The 16,903-nt window shown below is 39.9% G+C and overlaps 1 protein-coding gene across 2 annotated transcripts in view; it reads left to right on the forward strand.

Moving 5' to 3' along the window:
• Positions 1–1,986: 1,986 nt before the first annotated feature.
• Positions 1,987–16,903, forward strand: part of fam160a1a (family with sequence similarity 160 member A1a) — a 58,360-nt gene continuing 43,443 nt past the window's right edge. The window contains exons 1-2 of one of the 2 annotated variants that reach the window (XM_012862882.3): positions 1,987–2,346; positions 15,373–15,434. The gene's annotated coding sequence lies outside the window, so the exon portion shown is untranslated. The remainder of the gene's footprint in view (positions 2,347–15,372; positions 15,435–16,903) is intronic. The other variant, XM_021316613.2, reaches the window with a different exon arrangement.

Here is a 16,903-nt window from a genome sequence, read left to right on the forward strand (position 1 = left end):
CCCGACACAGAGCGCAGCATTTGGTATTTTATTTTGGCAAAAGAGCAGCAGCCTGCTGACATGTAAGCCAGTAAGAGAAGCAGACCAGAGGTAGAACAGGATACAACATCATATACCTGTCCCGTGTAAGTACAATAAGTACAAATTCACGACACATCACACCTTTTAAAAACGGCATATTAGATTCTTGTGTTTGACAAGTTGTTATACCGGTTTGAGCCACAAAGTGTCAGTACTACTTATAGCTCCTTTAAAAGGGAAATGTTCACACCTTTTGTCACCTTATTGGAACAAGTGGTTTATCAATATTCAGTAACACATGCAAAATTCACTTTTGAGTCCCTACACACATTTTATTGGGCACTTGGAGCCTTTAGGAGTGCAGAACATTTGAATGCAGTCTCTTCAGGTGCTGCATAGATATCGTTCTATTCAGTTTGAGTCAATTCTTTTTAATCTGTCCAGTTCTCTCTGTTCCCTATTACGTTTTTGAACAATTAAATAACAGTATTCCCTGTGGGTCTGCTAAACAAGGTCACAGACTTCCAGTTAACGATTTTGTTAATTCCACCGTCTTTATCTGTATGCTTTGATTGAATTTGACTTTGTAAAGTGCCTTGAGATGACATGTGTTGTGAATTGGCATTATACAAGTACAATTTAATTGAACTGAATTTATTTTTGACATTGATTTCGTAGTCCGAGCTCAAGGATACCAAAGCTATAGGTGAATAAGTGAAAAATATTCAGTTCTTGGCTGTATTATAAACCTACACAATTCATTACACTGTCGCCCGGCATACTACAAAAATGGCCAAATGGGGGGGAGGGGAACTCTTTGGGGGGTGGGACACTGCATCAAAACAAGTTGCTCTCAGAACAGCTTGTGGGCTAAATTAGCAAGGACTTCAGACCAAAACATTGCAGTTTCACTTTATATAGACCACAATTTAATTATTTAAATGCGAAAAGAAAGAACACAAAAACATATGTACTGTTTAAATGCATGTTGATATCCCTATGTATATAAACGGTTGAATGTCCAAATTTACTGTCATTCGATTAATGCAAGTTTTATCTAAAGACAAAATCCTATAGAACATAATGACAATCCAAATAATTTATTTGAGCAGGTAAATTAGTAAATATTACGGCCAGCATGGTGGAACAGTTGGTAGTACTGATGCCTTGAAGCAAAATGGTCCAGGGTTTGAATCCCAACCTGGGTTATCCTGCATGGAGTTTCTGTTTTTAACCCCCCACCCATCATCACAAAGGGTTAAACGATGGGTGAATTTAAAAAATTGGTGTAAAAAGGAATTTATTTATTTAAGCGACTTTCAGTTGTTGAATTTACACAAGTTCTACTCAAAATATCCTGAAATAAACTGCGACAGACTGGCGACCTGTCCAGGGTGTACCCTGCCTCTCGCCCAGTGAACGCTGGAGATAGGCACCAGCACCCCCGCGACCCCATGAGGGATAAGCGGTTTGGAAAATGGATGGATGGATGGATGGATGGATAAATTGGTGCATCGATTTTAATGCGTAAATTCTGTGTTGTCATTGCACACACCTACCGCTTGAGGTCGCTACATCCCCACTTTTGTTTTGGAGCAACTATAAAGCTCTCTTTCACCAGACTGTAACCCAGTTCAGTAAAGAAATGTTTTGGGGACACTTCAGTCCAGTGAGATTTTTTTTCTTCTTCTAAAATGTGGGTCAACTTTGACTAAAAATAAATACTCTTTGTATACACGAGGCAAATCACTTGAAATTATATAAAGTTTCGTTCCATTTCAAAATAAAGACAAATAAATAAATTTTATGTACTGCATTTTATGCCCTCGATGTGGGTATGATATTTAACTGTGTATAATTATTGCTTTTTCTAAAACTAAAAATAAATCTGACTCACATAAACATAAAAAGAAAGTCCGTCACCACCTGAGCACAGGCAGCAGATAAAAGCATGAAGAAAAGCATGCTGCTGTTTCTTGGGTAAAAGGTTTCTGTTATGGATCAGGACCGAACATTTCCGAACTGGTTCGGTTGTGAAACCAGACGCGCTCCCTGTGAGGTGGGACTGGGTCTGCTGGAGCTCAGGGTGGGAGGAGCGTCCATAATAAGGATCTCCGCCGGTTTCACCTACGTGATCCTCCGCGGAGCGCGTTAAGGACTTTACCTCCGTGGGGTGATTATTACTGAGCAGCGTGGAGCTGGGACGTGGAAAGTGCAAAAAAACAAACACGGATATTTAATCTCCAGAAGACGCACTGAGTGTTTCTGTTCAGAGAAAGCAAGCCATCGGCCGGTCGTCGCCGCGGTGCGCTCCAGGGACCGACGGTAAGAAATGGGAGAAAGCTATCCAGTTAAACTTCTAACGTGACGGACACACCTGTTCGGGTTGTCTCGGGACAGTGGCAGACTCTGAGATTGACGTGTGCGTGTGGGTGGAGGTGGGAACGCTCCAAACTACTGCTGCTGGTTGTTTGTTGAGTTTATATTCAGTAAAAAAAAAAAAAAAAAAGTTCAGTTAAAGAAAAAAAAAGCGCGATTTGTGTTACATCTTTAGAAAGGTGCAGAAGTGAAAACCTACAGAGCGCTCCGTTTCCTCTTTGGTTTCCAGCAGCGCGTAAACATGGAGACATCAGAGTCAGCCAGCCTAGATTCACTCTGGCAACCATGCGCAGCCAACAAACAAACCAGTCCCTGCGCCAGGGCGCCTTTTCACAGCGCAACTGCTCCAAATGTGCGTGTAATCCACAAGAAAACATTGTGTCCAAGCGGTGCCTCAGACCAGAGGTGCAGCCTGTGCTGAGGAGCTGAGACACCCGCATAGAGGCACTGACAGGTGTTGGGTTACCTGCAAACGTCATCGGTCTTCCACGGCTTGGCTCTGTTTTGCTTTCACAGTCAGCTGATGTAAACGAAGCTGTGGTGGTTTTCAGCAGCAAATGCATTATCACTGTTGTTCGGGACTGCTCTGGCTGTTGCAGGGAAACGCTGATGTGATTTATCTTTCCAGGCTGACTGTGGGTGTGTGCTGGAGTTTCTGCACAATATCATAACAATGCTCTCTCTGAGTAAAATATGCGATCTAAAGTGGATGCGAGACAACAATCCAAAGCATTATAGGTTCATAAGACATGTTTTGGTTGTCTGTATCTATCCAGGATTACCATTGTGAATTCAGATCATGTAGTTATGTTTATAATAGTATTTCAAGAGGTCCTGTGTCTGTTTTTTTTCCTTCTAAGGGAAGCACTATTATGATCTCAGCTGAGCATAATAATTTTTGCAGCACTGTGGAATGTATAGTCATGTTCAAGAACTTATATTTTTAAAAAGTTAGTTCATTTCAGTAACACTGTTCAGTAAATGAAATGCATTATATAAATTAATTACTTTTAAAGACTTTATTTCTCTTAATTATGATGCTCTTCTGCCTTACAGTTAATGACAAACGCAATATTTAAGATTAGAATGTTACATCAGACATAAAACATTTTTAATGGTGTGTTTAGCACCCGCTTAAAGGTTATTATTTCTATTGGAACGTGTATTCTGTTTCATTACGACTGTGTCGGATCATCCTTTATTATGCGGAAGCTGCTGACTGGCACGTTTCTCTTCTCTTTCATTGTTTTTTTTTGTTTTTTTGTGTGTGTGTGTGGCCACGAGAAAACCTGTGCAGTCTTCGTAGTCCAAGGTCGGTCTTGATTACTTAATTAGTGACTGAATTATCTGAGAGAATATGAGCGTGGCAGATTAATCTCCTTTGCATCAGCCCTGCTGTTTACAGGGCGATCCCTGCTGGCTGCCTGGGGTCTGCGGGGACCCGCTGAGCGATCAGCAAGCCAAGAGAATGACGTTGTTTAGGGGGTCACTCTGAATTTCGACCATCTCCAGGTTCTCTGCTGGGTGAGCAAGAGCCCACAAACATTTCCTCATGGAAGCTAAGCTTTCAGCCACACCTCACTGCCTTATAATGAGATATCATGGAGATAATTCAGCCATTATCTAATCGACGGAGTGGAGTTTGGATCATGTTTGGTCTTACAGCTCCCATGCAACTAATTAAAAACCTCCTCGTTGTTCCAAACACTCGAGTCAATTTGTTTCAAACTGGGCTAAAAATGAATGATCTTCACAAACATCTGCTTGTCAACGTTAAAACATTAACTTTAATCTGCGGCATTCTCTGATTTTTCCTCCTCTTGTCTGTTTAACTTGTTTCCAACTTATTCTTGCAACCCTTTAGTTAAGAAATACATGTCATGGTCTCATGTCTGCTGTTTAATAATTAGAGTCTATCTGCAAAGCTCTGCCTCCTTTCTATTCCCCGTTCAGATGACGCAACCTTTTTATAATTTGTAGGAATATGTGGCAGATCAAACATCTGGATTTTACTCCCAGTAATTTTCAGAAGTTTGTTGGCACCAGTACCCAAACCTGCATGCAGGAGCTTCACATAAACAACTTCTACAAGTCTCCTGTTAAAACCTTTCGCACAGATTAGATTAAATGTACACACTCACGTCACATGTTTGGGTCTGGAACCGGATCTGCTTCAGTTCACCGGTTTGTTAGGGTGACTTTTGAGAATCAGGAAATAAGAACACTTGAATACTTTCTTATTTTAACACTACAGTGCTTCGCAAAAAAAATATACACACCCTTTGCACCTTTTCTGCACTTTGTACAACAGAATTCTGCTGAGATTTCCTGTGTGAGACTAATATAAAGTAGTGCAGAATTGCCAAGTGGAAGACAAATGATACAAAATGCTCATTACTCACTAATTAGGACAAAAATAAAGATTGGCCCGCCTTCTCTCAGTGAAACATGGTGGTGGCAGCATCATGCTTTGGAGATGCTTTCCTTCAACATTGAGAGGAAAGCTAATGAGAAGGTAGATGGAGGTAAATACAGAGTCACCCTGGAAGAAAACCTGGGTAACGCTTTACATTAAGGTCCTTGTAATAAGCATTAGTTAATAGGTAATAAGACCTTAATAAGTGCCTACTAGATGCTTAATAACATTATTTGTTTATAAGACTATATATGCATTAATAGACTCCTTATGATGTTGTTAATAGCAGACTATAAGATATTTATAATGACTTATAAGAAACTTGTTAAGATCTTGATAAGTGCATGCAAGATGCTTATGTGTTTATAAGACGGTATATGAATTAATAGTATCGTTATAATATTGTTAATAGCAGACTATAAGACATTCATAATAACTCATAAGAAACTAGTTAATCATTGTTGATGTACTAATTAAGGTCTTATTACCTATTAACTAATGCTCATTACAAGAACCTTAATATAAAGCGTTACCAAAACCTGTTGGAGACATTTTAGACATGGCAGCAAAGAAAAGACATTGTATTTACAGTTAGACCTGAAATTATTCAAACCCTTGTCAGATTTGTGTTGAAAGTATTCTTTTAGTTTAACCAAGATGTTTCCTCTGGCTGGAAGTGATATTAACATTTGAGTAATGGCGACACGCTACTTTCCTCTGTAAAACACGTAGGTTGTAGCATCATGCTGTGGGCATGGCTTTCTGCAGAGGGGACAGGCAAGCGTGTAAGATTTGACAGGAAGAAGGGTGAAGCTAATAGCAGAGCAATCCTGGAAGAAAACCGGCAAAATGATTGAGATTGGGTTGAAGGTTCGCCTGCCAGCAGGACAATGACCCTTAAGTTAAAGCCAGAGCTACAACTAATTGTAGATCAGACCGTAAACATACGATGAAATGGACCCGTCAAAGTCCGGCCCTGAATCCAAGCTAGGAATCTGTGGCAGTACTACAAATTGTTGTGCTGTGACACCATGAAGATTGGACAAAACTTCAGTATGTATGTGAAGTGTTAGTGGAAATAAAAACCAAAAGGACCAAAAGCTGTTCTGCCTCAGGACGGTTTGAATACAAATGCACACCACAGCGTTTTTTAATATATTTAAAAAAAAAGGAAAATCCTGAAACTTTTTCATCCCCCTTTGCAGTTTTGTGCACTGCTTTGCACATAAAATATGACCTCGGTCCGGTGAGAAAACCAAGCAGCTGACAGGTGCTTTAGTCTTGGTATCTGGGGCCGTTTGCGTGTGAAGCCCTTTTCCTCCGTACCTCAAAGAAGCCAGCAGCGCCTTGTCCCGTGTTCAGGATTAGCCCTAACTTCCACACCGTGTTACCCACACTGACCCTGAACGCACGGAGACAAGCTTTACAAACTGGATTTGGCTGAACTTTAGGTGTTGGGGCCGAAATGCAACTGATCCGTTTTTTATTAATGTAACAGAGCGGCTGGCACGGCTCTGGTCCGGTAATCTCTCTCCCACAAAGTCCGGGTCACAATATTAACAAGTTAAAGCTCACATGTGATTTCCTCTGACTTTGCGGTTCTTCTGGCTGGAACACACTTTGTGTGAAGCAGTTGGTTAAAAAAAAAAGGTGCAAAAGTATGAAGTCAAACCTCTTTGTCAAAATATAACTTTTAAAAAATCACGTTAGGTCGTCTTGGTTTAATTCAACCCTTAGGTTATGGTTTTAAGAAGGTGTATATATTTCTTTCTTTTACTCTTGTCACATATTTTTATTTAAAACCACTCTTTTTTTACAGAGATGCTCAGATTGAGCCACATTCAAGGGGTTTAAAGCCACTTAAGCAAGTTTAAAGTGTGTGTTTAAGTCTGTACTTTGACCAAGCCTCTCCCACCATTTAGAGGTGGACTTGCTGTTGTGTTTCGGATTACAACCCTGCACCGTGACCCAGGTGTGCTTGAGTTTAAGATCAGAAATTTATGGCCAGACTCCTGCAGGATTTTCTGCTAAAGAGCAGTTTTCATGGTTCCATCAGTTAATCCGTTGTAAATGTCCTGAAGCAGCAGCAGCCCCAGAGCATCAAAGTACCACTACCATCTTAAAACTTGTTTTAACACCAAATGTAAAACAAGCTATCAGCTCAGCAGTGTTTGCATGCTCTTTTTGGACCTACTGGATTATCCGACATTGTGTTCTTGGAGTCATTTCTGGTAAGCTGGCCACTCCAGGGTAGGTTCCCCACTGTTCCACATGTTCTCCCTATGTGGATTTTGGCTCTCACTGTGGTTCTGGAGTCCCAGTGGTAAATGGAAACAGGTCAGGGACTTTGTTTCTCATTTGTGCCTTAAATTCTTTAGATTGGGACATGATTGCATTTCCTTTAGCCTACTTCATGTTGTTAGACAGGTTCTCTCTACTGTACAGGAGTTCTTGACTCAACAGGTCTGGTAGTTATTAGGCCAGAGTTCTTTATTCACTCAAGTTATCTTTACCTGATATTAAGTTCTGTTTGATAAACTGAAACAGTTACAGTATGTGTGATTTAAAACAAGAACAAAATACTTTTAGAGCTGTGTAGTTTTTCTAATCCTAGTCTTCAAAAGGCTAGGACTTTAGCTTGGTTGTGCATCAAAACACAAAAGAATCAGCTTCTCGTTGTTGCTGCTGCAGTCTGCTTTCATCTCTCTGATAAGGAGGGAAATGCTTTTTTTCTTTCTTTGCTTCCCACATGCAAACAGGGCTTGTTTTTATCAGCAGGTGGGACGATGCAAACGAGTGGCAAAGGAAGCAGCAGGAACAGAGATAGGATGTACCTGTACACAGAAATGCCTTATCGCTGACAGAGGCCTGTTGTGTAGCGCCGTGACAGACGGCTGTCTCACCATGCCAACGTGAAAGTGCATTGGGAATGATGTCATCAGCCGACACTGTGTTCACACACAGGCTGGTAATTTAGCACGAGATGGTCAGAGAAAGGAGCCGTTGTTCGCAAAGGAGGAGAAAAGTCAGTGAAACTTTTCTGGGGATTTAGGAATCGCAGTGTTGAATCACATATATTCACGCACTTTACGTTACGCGTATTTCACCCAGTGTTAGTTCAGACATTAAAAAGCTACGGTACTTGACCCTTAGGGCTTTGATTGGACTATGTACTTTTTCATGGTTAGAATTGAACCTTTGGTTTAAACTGGGCTTAAAGGTGAGGTAAGGAATGAATTAGATGGGGTCCATTCATAGATTACTCACAGCGGTCACCACACCCTTACCTTGGAGGGAAAGCGTAAAGACTCTTTTCTGTGATAGGAGGCTAAACTCTGACCCACTACTTTCTCACAAAGGTGTCAAAAGTATTTACGTCTATTACATAGAATATAATTAAGTAGAAGTATAGATACTAGGGTTTAAAAATACTTTTGTAGAAGTATCAACTCAAACCTTTTATTCAAGTAAAAGTACAGGATATAAAACTGCTTAAAGTAGACGTAATCCCCCCCACCCCCAAATACTGTAAATTGTAACAACTACTCTTGTATGGTTGTCCGTATACAGTAGACAGTGTTGTGAATGAATGATTAATCCTAGCGGTTAATCAAAGTGTTCTTCTACGTTTTGGAAAACAACTTGTTGCAGTACTACTTCCAACCACAATCAAGATCACTCTGTTCGGGTAGCACCATTTATCAGAATATTTTTTTTTGTAATGAAACTATTTTCAAAATATAAGAAGTAGAAGTAAAAAGCAGGCAAAAAAATAATTATGCCACTAAAGTATAAATAACCTAAATTTGCACTTTTTTTTTTACTTTTTTACTTAGTTACTTGACTGAGAAACTCCTCTGGTTTCTCAGCTTAAAGGAGGTGTCACCACCAAATAGACGGCTGTTTATGATGTCAGCAAGAGCTGCACTCAGTTCAAGTTTGTTGTGCAAAACAACATCAAGTATAAAGGTTATAAAAATAGTCTTAGAAAAGGTTGAAAGAAGAGGTGAGAACAGTTTGCATGGAAATTTAGATGGCGTTGAAACACTCGGTTGGTTTTGCAAAACCTTTTAGCCAGTTTTCTGTCCTCGTTTGAATGGTTAAGCACTGCTGCTCAAATTTGGAGACAATTGATGTATTTGCTCTATTTTTTTCCAGACTTTTTTTTTTTCTTTTGGTTGAAACTTTTTTAAAGAGTTGGCAAAAATACGTAAAGTTGTATGCATTTTTCTTGACGTTAAGGGTACGCCTCATCACACCTCCAGGTTAGGTGTGACATGATTTGTTGGCAAGAAGCCGTTTCTGCACCTTTTTCTGCAGATCCAGATGAACAAACAAACCTTCTCAAGCTCTTTTTGTGAAGTATATCAAAGAGGTTTCTTCTCATTAAAGAAAGTTTTTAAATACGTCACGGCTTAGTTTCTAAAATGGTGCATTTTCCCTTTTAGAGCAAACGTTTCTGCATTTAATAGGTCTCATTAACTCCTTATTTCTGAGCTAAAGTGTGGATGTTTGCGTGGGTCTGTGTTTGGACATGTTGGTGAAAGGGAGCAATATGAGAGGAACGGCCTGTAACTCAAACCCATTCAGTGATGAAGACAGCAGTCGGCACGCTGTTAGCCTCCATGGCTGCTTTCCACTGACATGCAGCCTGGAGCAACACTATCTGCTATATAACTATCTGCTATATAACAGCCTTATCTAATACGCCTTAATCAGCCTGCAGTGCTGTTTAAGAACCAGTGACAGACTTAGATTTTTTGTTTTTATGCATCTGTTTGACATCTTAATCGAAATGTTGTTTTGAATTAACGAATAAAGACGCAGGAATCTGCTGAATATGGGGAATTCCAGGCCAATGTTATTATTTTCTGTGGCGAATCGCTGGTAATCTTAGATCGCTCTGACGGGACGTCTCTGATTTAAAGTGACACCCCCTCCCACTGGCAAATTCTTGGCACCCATTTAAGTGGAAAACTTCTTGCTTTTCATCTACTTCCTGGGCCATTTAAGGGTAAAGGATGGACCCACCAAGTAAAGTACGACAGAGCTACAGAACATGAGATTACTTATTTGCTGTCAAAGATGTCCGATTACAGGACGATATATTTAAGCTTTACACTTGCTGCCTCTTTTGACGTTTTCTTTGAACATTGTGCATGTATGTGTGATCTCTGCCATCCATGTTTTACATGGTTGAATTATTCTCTCATCGTTTCCTCCGGTTCTGCAAATAAAACTGGATTTAAATGGGGACTCCCGTCTGCAACTTTGACTTCAGTTTCACTTAAATGGCAGAAACAAACTTTAAACACTTTAAACTCAACTCAGACACATGTTTTTAGACTTGTGCCTCATGAAAAATCGTTCTGTCCTATAATTAGGGGTGAGAGTCAACTAGAAGTGTAGCTAATTTGAAGAAATTACTATTCTTGTTCCCTCTGAGCTGCCTAGTGGACACAAATTGCTGGTTTTCATGGCAATATTAGAAAGCAGTAGAAAATTGTTGTATGTAAAGTTCACTGTATTACAGATACAGTGGCTTGCAAAAGTATTCATACCCCTTGAACTTTCCATATTTTCACATTACAACCACGAACATGAATCTTATATAAGAAACCTAATATTCCTCACCAGCAGCTTTATCAGGCCTTGTTTTTTCTATTTATTCCTATTTAGTGTAATAGCTGGATCAGTTATTCAGATAATAAAGTTCTTCAACATTATGAGTCATTACAAAGCATAAAGTGTTTTTATAATGGAAGCGTGTACCTTCTGCAAGCCTCGGACCTTTAACTGGGATAAGCATGTGTTCCTGCTAAAGGGTGCGTTTGATTTAATAACCTGGGACATTCACAGACCTTGGGCTAGAACAATCCACAAGCTTAACCCTGTATTAAATTACTTTGGGTCATAAACGTAATTTGCTTCTGAGATGTTTTTCTCTCACTGTTAAAATTCTTTCTTAGAAATGAAAAAGTCCTTCCTCTTACTTTTTTTCTCTCTGTTCTCTCTCGTGCACTCACAAAATCACATTTGATTGTTTATTTGAGTTTGTCTACCCTGAACAACACTTTAGACTTGACAATAAAAGTTTTAACAAGTGTTTATTTAAAAATAAAAATCTCACAAATCCTCCCATTTAAATTAAGAAGATTAAAAGCCTTGAAACCCTATTGTTATATAGACAGGGAGTCGACAATTTGACCACTACGTCAATACAAAAGGTACAGTGGCTTTTCAAAAATAAAAGCACTTCCTGTTTGAGTCATTTAGAAATTCAAAACCAACAGATTTTAACATACTTATGAGTTTGCCACCTTTGCTGCACCATTTTACTCAATTCTTTCTCTTTTACGATGCCATAAACAGTGAGTGTGATATAAAATCCTGAATAGAATAATAATAAATTATTATTATTATTATTAATAATAATAATAATAATAATAATAATAATAATAATAATAATAATAATAATAATAATCTGAGACATTAAAAAGGTAAATGCAGGTCCACAGGTCAGGGCCCTGAAGGTAATGGAGATCAGAGCCATCTTCCCTCCCGTTGTGTACTATAAAGGCTGAGGCTACTCTCCCTCTGTCCTTTCAGTTCCACCTAAACCTAAATATTTCAGCAGCTGCTATCACTTTGATGGCCGTGTTTGTCCTTTGGGTCGCTATGGTCACTGGTAAATTTTCCACCTGCCAGCAAGAACCTCGCTAAAGGAACTGAAAGATTAATGTCATTCCCATTTCTTTTTAAGACTTTTACCAGATGAGACCTATGTTTTCTTAAAACACTCCACTTTGGAGAGATTTTATTGTGGGCAATAAAAATCTGCAGGTTTTTTTTTCTTACCCTATTTAAGCTTTACAAGCAACCTTTTTACAGCCAAAAAATAAACATGAGCTATTGACCTGGCTGTGATTCTAGTCTCAGCTCCTTAGAGGTGGATCATGAGGTGGTTAACGTGTGTATCATCGGTGTCTTTCACAGCAATGATGCTCCTCAGATCTATCATTTAGTTCAGATCTAAAATGGACCAATAGGCGTCCCATGGGATTTTGTCTTGAATCTAAAGAAGTGCTGATAATTTAGTCACAGTCACTCCAAAAAACACACGCGTGAAAGAAATCATCTGAAAGCAAAAAAACAGAATGGAAACGTTTCTATCTATGATGAAAAATTGTGTGAGTTTGCTCAATTCATCTGAGTTGAATAACTTCTTGTTTTAACAAGAAGCTCATCTTTCTTCATGAGAAAAGGGTGTGTCCTGCCCTTCAGCTCTTTTTTCCTCTACCGCACCTTTATGAAACCATTTGGGATGACGGACAAAGGCAGAAACCAAATCAGGAAAGCAAAAAAAAAAAAAAAAAATGAGATAAAAGCCTTGCAGGTGAGCGCTTCTTTCATTTCACAATGTTTGCTCCCCATCAGTCCGTTTTTTTTCTCATCTTTTAATCCTTTCAAAGCCGATCTCAAGCGTCGTGTTTACCCTGGGAGTGTTGCTCATTATGCAATACCACAAGGAATAGTGTTCCCACTCAGCAGACCTGCAGCAGCCTCTGTGTGCTTCGGTAAATATTCATTTAAACTTGTGCAACTATTTGCAGCTGGCAGCTTGACGGAGCGATTTGACGTATTTATGTTAAATAACCTGATCGCCATTATCCATCTGTTTTGTTTGTAACAAATCCTGTTTATTTTTGACTCGATGTGAACGTTGGTTTTCTGTTAGTAGAAATACTACAGCAGCAGCGAAGAGAGGAAGACGCAGTCTGGTGTTTTAGGGGTTTCATGTGGAGCTAAATATTTTAGGTTACCTGTACTTTTTTGCCATACCTGTCTGCTTTAACTGCATTTGGTACTTTTAAGCTTGTTCTGTAATAAAAATAAAAACAATCACAGATACAGTGTCTTGTAACAGTATTCATACCCCTTGAACTTTTCCACATATTGTCCCATTACAAGCATGAACATGAATCTTATGTAAGAGACCTAATAATCCTCACCAGCAGCTTTCTCAGGCCTTATTTAATCTATTTATTCCTATTTAGTGTAACAGCTGGATTGATTATTCAGATCATATCAGCTGTTGGAAGAAGATCTCATATTTAAAAAAAACTAGGGTACACATCCTCCAAAACCGTGTCAACCCTGATAAAGGAGTGTTAAAAAAAACCCTAACAACCTTAAAACAAGTTAAAGTTTTATTCAGAAGCATAATCTCACAGTAAGAACAAATAGAAAAATCAAATATTTAATTGGACCATATTTATTTTTAATAGGGAAAAAAAATTACTTTTCACAATTCCCCTTGGTTACAATTCAAGACCCTCCCATCAATTTCTATAAAGATTGTTATTTTTTAACTGGAAACTCTTAATTAGTATTCGGTAACGTCTTATTTTCTTGCGGTGTTGATATAAAATACTGGAGAGGCTAATTACTATTAGCCTCTCTTCAAAATGGGAAAGACTGGAGAATAGGCGGTTTGATGAAGGCACGTGTTGAGCCTCATAAGTCAGATAATGGCTACAAATAAAACGGCTACTAGTCTGTTACGTTTTCACATCCACAGTTAGAACTAGAAGTGTGACAAACAAGGCTGGAAAAAGAGTCAAGTTTATTTTGCCGTGACGCTGAGTGAGCAGGATGATAATGGAGGTAGCAAAGATCTCTAAAGTCCTATTCTACTATCACAAATATTACTGTACGCTTTTGGCAGATTTGGGTTTGGCATGAAACGGGTTAAATATGTGTTAAAGCTGCTCATGAGGCCCCATTTATAAATACAGCGGAGGACCCGTCATGCTGTGGGCATGTTCCTCTTCTAAAAGCCAGGGGAACCTCAGATTAGACGCCATTAAGAATTCTTTGGAATATCATGACCTTTTCAATAGAAATCAAGGCGCAGGTAACTTGATTAGGTTTTTCTTTTGCTTTAAACAAATAACACAAAGCTCAGGTCACGGAAAACGGTCAGAATCTCTCTGGAGCTTTAAAAGGTGCCGGTACTCTGCGTTAGCTGGGGTGTAGTTCTGGCCCGGTTGGCTGTGAGATGAAAACAGAAACTTTCTGCACATTTGAGTTGGTGCCAGTGTGTTGTTGTCTAAGCGCAGCATAGCGGGGTTTAAACTAATCCTACTGCTGACACACACACACACACACACACACACACACACACACACACACACACACACACACACACACACACACACACACAGAGGTTTTATTTACTTTTGACCAAAACGGCTGAATATTTCCACATATATCAGGTCCTGTTCCTGTTGTTCACACGGCTGGATGATAGTTCAATAACTATAAATTTATTGATTGATAGACGTATAATGATGATGAAAAAAAGGGTAAATGAAAAGTTCATTAGAATAAAAGTTTTCTTTTCTTTTGCATTCTAGCCTATCATGTAGGTTAAAACTACAGTCATCACATCCTCCCAACCAATCACAACGCGGACCCAGGAACTAAGTTCCGCCCCCTTCAAAGAGTTCACAGAGCACGTGTTCTTTTTTTCTTTTTTGAAAACTTGCAGGTTTGGTAAAAAGTTGGTTGAATAAAGGGTTGAGTTTGAATTCAGTGTTTGTGAGTTCTTTACCAATAGTAGGTCGCTAAGCAACAGCATAAAATGTTCAGGGCTGCACTTAAAATCTATGTTTTGGAATTTGTTGATAATTATTGATATCGATCAATATGATTTCTATTTTTTCCAATCATGCTTTTTTTCCTATATTGTCCAGCTCTAGTTGTTCAGAGCGGTTTGATCACAAAGTGTAAACAAGAGCAACTGGTGTGTGTTTGTTTTCGTTGCCTTCTTTCTCTAAGATCTCTGTTTGGCCATAAACACAAAGTCTTCACCAAGACTTTAACTTCAGAGCCTTCCCAGTACTATTTCAGGCCAAACGCTTCTGTGTATTTACAGCAAACTGCTCATCCAGTAGAAGTAGCCGTTGGTGATTTCTGACTAAATGAAATCTTGAGACAGCAGCTGCTCAGGCGGGAGAAGGGGGGGAAAAAAAACAACAAGTTTGGTCCCCAGCAGGACATAAAACCAGCCCCTGGGTGTGATGACTCGTCTTTGGCTCCCACACACGTGTGCAGCACCACCTCGCTCCATCTGTCTGCCTCGCCCTCTCCGTTTGCACAACGTCACACTTTCAGCGAGCGAAGGATGCTTTCGAGAAAACCCCAAGTTTGCTCTCTCCGCTGCGAGCAACACAACGAAATGAAACTGCTTTAGATTCTATCAAAATCCAGAGAATTGTTGATTTAGTACTGGAAAGGATGGATGAAAGATTTGTCATATAATCCAAATTTTCAGCAGTATAATATTCAGTTTTCTGACTAGGATTATAAACACGTGAACAGTGGACTTTCTCTCAACCTGTTTTTCACTTTTTAATCCCTCCCATGCTTCCCCCTCCCCTCCCTCCCTCCTCTCCACCTCCATCCAGGCAGCTCTTACTCATGTCAAAGCACTTCCCACAATGCCTCGCCTCTCCTTCATACGTCTCCATATCTCTTTGCTGTGTCAACAGGACAAGAACGAGGTCCCTGCCTGTCTAGCAATGTGTCCCTGTTAAAGATGGCTGGTAGAGAGGTAAGAGGCACACAGCGGCTCACTTCGTCTCCGCAGAGCTTCTGCATTCCTTGTCAGGGACCCAGCCAGCGGAGCCTCGCCGCTAACTGGAAGCAGATGGTAGAAGTTTTTACCTTGTTGCAGTAATGTCTGCAGATGATAGGATTTCTCGCTGGTTCTGGGGTGAAGTCGGTGTGCAGGAAAATGGATGAGCCGTGGTTACTTCCTAATTTAAGGTTGGAGTCCAGAGGCTGTAATTTGGCATTGTGTTGTAAAGCTGCGGCGTTTCCTACGGTTCATTGTGTGGTGCCGGTCCATACTGCTCCACGCTTACTGTTGTGCTCTCATTGGGGTTTTTTTTTTTCCTTTTCACTTTCAGCTTTTCACTTTCAGCTTACATTTGTGGTCAGCATCCCGTCAACTGTTTGTTTCAGCATTTTTGTTCTTTACAGAGCGGAATAACTAATAAAAAGTTTGCATTTGTATACACAGGCTCAAATATATACATACGCTACTACAGGGCTCTCAACTCTCCCGCATTGACCGTGTGAAACGCATTTCACTGACACGCTCAAACACAACACATGGCATTTCTCACGGATAAAAATAACGAAGCCCATCTGGGCTGCGGATGATCCATTCACAGCTCTGTCCATCCAGAGCTCAGTCTAAACCCTGCCTTCTACGGAGCTGTTTCAGCTTCTTTCGCAACTTTTGGCCATCAGTAATTATTCCTGCTGCAGTTTGTTTTAACGGAGCAGCAAGAAGAGCGGTCATAGTTATAAATAATTTTGGTCTTAACCAGTGGTGAAAGTAAGCCAGTACGGCCCGGTACTAAGTAGGCAGGAGGCAAGGGAGGTGAGCGGCTGCTAGATAACGTCTTCATTCAGAACCAGTCATGGCTGCACGCTGTTCTGCTAACCAGATACAGTCTAAAAAGCCACTTATTCTGTTTATAAGTTTTGTTCTTATCAATTCTGCATTTTTTAACTACATGCGCCGTGTTTCTGTGCCTCAAAGCTCTTACTGCTTCTCTCCCCTCCCTTTTCCTCAGACCGAGGTGCTTTTATCAGTGGTCACCATTCAAAACGTGAATCACTACATTTGATGTCCTCGCACCCGTAGCAAAATGTACCTTTTAAAGTCAGTAGCAGAGTTAGTAGCTGTGTTTCATGCTCTTTTGTTTTTTACAACACAGAACCAGTGGTGCTTCGGTGGGTGTGATGCCTTGCGCTTTAATTCAGGTGTGCATAATTACGTTACATGTAATTTAGGTGCGCACTTTTAAGCAGCATTTTAAGGAACTTGTAACATCAGGGGTTTTAGCTCAGACCCGTCATTCCTCCTCTTCCCTCTAAAGGAGCCCTTTACAGTCTTTATTTATACATTTTTACCACTGTTTATCCCTCGCGTGCAGTGCGCGAGGGATAGCATTACTCATAAATTATGCTGATATCAAACGTCGGCAAAAAAGTGTTTTTTTTCTACCG

The sequence above is a fragment of the Fundulus heteroclitus genome, chromosome 5 (assembly GCF_011125445.2).
Source record: "Fundulus heteroclitus isolate FHET01 chromosome 5, MU-UCD_Fhet_4.1, whole genome shotgun sequence".
Taxonomy (NCBI): Eukaryota; Metazoa; Chordata; class Actinopteri; order Cyprinodontiformes; family Fundulidae; genus Fundulus; species Fundulus heteroclitus.